The 4,898-nt window shown below is 58.1% G+C and overlaps 2 non-coding genes across 2 annotated transcripts; both read left to right on the top strand.

Annotated features, from left to right (window-relative positions):
* Positions 1-587: 587 nt before the first annotated feature.
* Positions 588-2,402, top strand: LOC142790932 (small subunit ribosomal RNA). Its single transcript, XR_012889869.1, has one exon. It is a non-coding gene; the product is annotated as a small subunit ribosomal RNA (ribosomal RNA).
* Positions 2,403-4,121: 1,719 nt separating this feature from the next.
* On the top strand, positions 4,122-4,274 carry LOC142790902 (5.8S ribosomal RNA). Its single transcript, XR_012889841.1, has one exon. It is a non-coding gene; the product is annotated as a 5.8S ribosomal RNA (ribosomal RNA).
* The last annotated feature ends 624 nt before the right edge of the window (positions 4,275-4,898 follow it).

Here is a 4,898-nt window from a genome sequence, read left to right on the forward strand (position 1 = left end):
GGGCCCAAGGAGGTCTGGGTACTTATCGCTGCTATTATGTGGGGGTTCTCGTGAGCGGCGTACGCGAAAGCGACCGGGTGTCTGATATGCGGCGGGCTTCGGCCTCGTCAAGCGTGTCCTCGGGTCTGCTCCAGGGGAATCCACGGCAGTCGTCTGCAGCCTCATCCGCTTGATGCGTTAGGGGCTGGTTGTCGGACGGTGCCGTTTTACCACGATATCGAGGTGTGTTCCGTGTCGTCCTCGGGCGATTCAGATGCGAAAGCGCCGAAGACGCGGGCGTGACCCGTCGTCTGGCGGCTTTGCAGTCTCGGCTCCGTTGCTAGTTCCGGCCGGTCCACCGACAGTGCAGCGGGCTTGGGCAACCCGCACGGCGCGACCGAGTCGATGCAACGAAAAAGAGCGAGCATGAACGTGCTTCTTGCCGCACGGCTCCCACTCGTCTTTCGGGAAGGTTGTGCCGTAGCGAGCTCGAACGCCGTCATCTCGGAGTGCAAAATAAGCGTGTTGGGGCGCCTGAAGGTGGCCTCCGCCGCACACAGACTGCGTCCGGCCCGCCGAGGGCGAGGACGGACGCGCAGTCGAACGATTACCTGGTTGATCCTGCCAGTAATCATATGCTTGTCTCAAAGATTAAGCCATGCATGTCTAAGTACATGCCGAAATAAGGCGAAACCGCGAATGGCTCATTAAATCAGTTATGGTTCCTTAGATCGTTTCTTCCTACTTGGATAACTGTGGCAATTCTAGAGCTAATACATGCAGTGAGCCTGGAGCCCTTTGGGTAACGGGTGCTTTTATTAGACCAAGATCGATCGGGTTTCGGCCCGTATTGTGTGGTGACTCTGGATAACTTTGTGCTGATCGCATGGCCACGAGCCGGCGACGTTTCTTTCAAGTGTCTGCCTTATCAACTTTCGATGGTAGGTTACTTGCTTACCATGGTTGTTACGGGTAACGGAGAATCAGGGTTCGATTCCGGAGAGGGAGCCTGAGAAACGGCTACCACATCCAAGGAAGGCAGCAGGCGCGCAAATTACCCACTCCCGGCACGGGGAGGTAGTGACGAAAAATAACAATACGGGACTCTTTTGAGGCCCCGTAATTGAAATGAGTACACTCTAAATCCTTTAACGAGGATCAATTGGAGGGCAAGTCTGGTGCCAGCAGCCGCGGTAATTCCAGCTCCAATAGCGTATACTAAAGCTGCTGCGGTTAAAAAGCTCGTAGTTGGATCTCAGTTCCAGACGAGTAGTGCATCTACCCGATGCGACGGCTCGGACTGAACATCATGCCGGTTCTTTCTTGGTGCACTTCATTGTGTGCCTCGAGATGGCCGGTGCTTTTACTTTGAAAAAATTAGAGTGCTCAACGCAGGCGAGTCGCCTGAATAAACTTGCATGGAATAATAGAACAAGACCTCGTTTCTGTTCTGTTGGTTTTTGGAATACGAGGTAATGATTAAGAGGGACGGACGGGGGCATTCGTATTGCGGCGCTAGAGGTGAAATTCTTGGACCGTCGCAAGACGAACTACTGCGAAAGCATTTGCCAAGAATGTTTTCATTGATCAAGAACGAAAGTCAGAGGTTCGAAGGCGATCAGATACCGCCCTAGTTCTGACCATAAACGATGCCAACCAGCGATCCGCCTGAGTTACTCAAATGACTCGGCGGGCAGCTTCCGGGAAACCAAAGTATTTGGGTTCCGGGGGAAGTATGGTTGCAAAGCTGAAACTTAAAGGAATTGACGGAAGGGCACCACCAGGAGTGGAGCCTGCGGCTTAATTTGACTCAACACGGGAAAACTTACCCGGCCCGGACACTGGGAGGATTGACAGATTGAGAGCTCTTTCTTGATTCGGTGGATGGTGGTGCATGGCCGTTCTTAGTTGGTGGAGCGATTTGTCTGGTTAATTCCGATAACGAACGAGACTCTAGCCTATTAAATAGGTGCGGGGTTCCCAGCACCTTACAACCTTCTTAGAGGGACAAGCGGCTCCTAGCCGCACGAAACAGAGCAATAACAGGTCTGTGATGCCCTTAGATGTCCGGGGCCGCACGCGCGCTACACTGAAGGAAGCAGCGTGTCTTTATCCCTGTCTGAAAAGACTGGGTAACCCGTGGAACTTCTTTCGTGATTGGGATAGGGGCTTGCAATTGTTCCCCTTGAACGAGGAATTCCCAGTAAGCGCGAGTCATAAGCTCGCGTTGATTACGTCCCTGCCCTTTGTACACACCGCCCGTCGCTACTACCGATTGAATGATTTAGTGAGGTCTTCGGACCGATGTCCGGCGCGGCCTTTCGGTTGCGCCGGTCTGTTGGAAAGATGACCAAACTTGATCATTTAGAGGAAGTAAAAGTCGTAACAAGGTTTCCGTAGGTGAACCTGCGGAAGGATCATTAACGGATTGTGAAGGGTGAGCGCCTCAGCTGCGTCTGCGCCCGACACTTTCTGCCGCTGACCCCGTTTGGACGCGGGGTCGGCTTTTCCCCACGGGGCTGCCTGAATGTGGAGCGGCACCCCGTGACAAATTGTTGCGCCCAGCGGACGCCAACACCGCGACCTTGGACGGTCGGCCAGGTGGCGGACGCGGGTACAAACGGCGCAACGCACTCATAGGTCGGCTTTCGACCCGCCACTGCACCGTGGCTCGAAGCGCTCGAAATGCGCGACCCGACCGCTGCGGGACCGCCTAGTACTGTAAACAGGAGCGGCGGAGCGCGAACGGCGAGTCGTGGTTACGTCGGTAGAAGGCGAGGCTGCGCGTTCCCGAAACGCCAGCCGAGTGCCCTCCCGACCGTTCGAGCGTGCAAGAACGAGACCCGACAATCGCGCGGCGACTGCCAAGTACGAGAGGAACGGCACAAGCGTCGGCGGTCGGTCAAGGAACTGGCGATGTGACGGGTCCGCTGTGCACCAGTGCATACCGTCCCGCCGTCCGCGGCAAGCGCCTCCGCGTCCTCGGGTGACGGAGGCTGCCGGTCGGTTCTTGCAGGCGAGGGATCTCGCTGGCACCGGTTCGCGTTGACGCGCGGCCGGTCATGGCACGGCGATGCGACGGCCGAGGTGCGCAGTACTCGATGGAGGAACCGCACGCTCCGATGACCGTCCCGCCCTCCGCGGCGTATGCGTACCGACCGTAATGGTTGCAGCAGCGCCGGCCGGCTTTTGAATTCGCCACACGAAACACGGTGCGAGATCGCGGTTAGGGGAGCGTCGACGTTGCCAGGCGTTTTGCTTGCTGCCGAGGGAAAGGCGGCACGGCCACGTCGCGCTCGTCGCGATTAGCGGGTCTGCGCGCTTTGGGAAGGTGCCGCAACGACTTGCCGAAAGAGGAAGCACGGAAGAACGAGGGACTTGGACGTCCCGACAATTGAACGCACTTGCGGCCAGGCCCTTGCTGGCTTCGTTCTTCCGCCTCGAGTAGGCTCGTACGCGGCTCCGGCGCCGAAAGTGGTCCTTGGCACCGACTTCGGTGGACGTGGGAAGTGCCGCGCAAGTACGGCGCGCCTGGCTCCACCTGTTGGCTAAAGTAGGCAGCCGGATCGGCATTTTGGTGTGCGGTGGCAAACCGTGGATGCGAAAAAAGCTTGTGCGATTTCGTGGAACAAAAAGCGGGGGTCCCCCTTTTTATGCGGAGGAGACCGACCCGCCCGCCGTGGTGAACCGCGACGCCACGGTAAAAACGGGAGAGGCTTGTCGATGGGACCGTGCATCCCGCGCTCCACGGAGGCCGGGAGGCGGCCGCCCGAGGAAATGTGTAGCCGTCGAGGCCCGCATCTGCGTGCACTCTTATCCAAATGGGTGTACCGCAGGCATTTTCTGGTTAGGCGGGCCAATGAGAGCGAGCACACAACGATACCTACGGGTCCGGCTTGGAGAACCGGCTTCGACGCCTCCCGAGTATTTATAGAGGGGTGGACCACGAAAGCACTCGCAAGTAGCGGAAGCGAAACGCCGTCCGAAACACACCGTTTGCTCGATTTGCGGCAGCCGAAAAAGGCGCGGCAGAGTTTTGGAGTCCAAGCGTGCGCTGAAAAGCGCCCTTCTTGGCCACTGTTTGGCCGAGTGCCAGAAACGTTTGGTTTTGACTGTACGGAATTGAACAAACACTTTTTCACGACTCTAAGCGGTGGATCACTCGGTTCTCGGGTCGATGAAGAACGCAGCCAGCTGCGAGACTTGGTGTGAATTGCAGGACACACTGAGCACTGATTCTTTGAACGCACATTGCGGCCTTGGGTCTTCCCTTGGCTTCGTCTGTCTGAGGGTCGGATCACATATCAAGAGAGCCTTCGGCGCACAAGGGAACGTGAGCCGTCGACTCGTTTTGACCGCGTCGGCAACACGGACAGCACGCTGAACACCTCACAGCGAGCGCCAACAGCGGCCACTCAAGGGCGAGACGGTGGCGACCGTCGTGCCAGAGCCCAACCGAAACGGGGGCGACCGACTGCATTGAGGATGTGGCACCTCGTTGAGACCGCCGCAGGACTTCGAGTCGGAAGGAAGCCTGCAGGGAAAGTGCGGTCGAGGTTGCGTACTCCTCTCTGCGACCGGGCGCGCAAGAGCTGCGAGAGCCACGGACGCGCAACTTTAACGCACGGTAAACACGAGGAGCGAAAGCCGGCCAGCAAAGCTTCTCCAGCCGTGCGCAAAGTGCGCGAGATCGCAGCCTTGCGTTGCGCTTGTTGCCCTCGAAGTAAGCAGGGTGTCCCGTAGACCGGGCGCTCGAACACGCTGCGGGGCCGTGCCTCCTCCAGGCTTTGCCGCGCGAACAGGGAACGTTCGCGCGCAAAGCGCAGGGAGGTGAGGAGGCTGCGCCCGACGTTTGCGGTTCGCTGCGTACGCGGTTGATGCGGAGAGCACGGCGCGACGACTTGCCGCGAAGCGGAAAA

Source organism: Rhipicephalus microplus, unplaced genomic scaffold (genome assembly GCF_043290135.1).
Source record: "Rhipicephalus microplus isolate Deutch F79 unplaced genomic scaffold, USDA_Rmic scaffold_134, whole genome shotgun sequence".
NCBI classification, from domain to species: domain Eukaryota; kingdom Metazoa; phylum Arthropoda; class Arachnida; order Ixodida; family Ixodidae; genus Rhipicephalus; species Rhipicephalus microplus.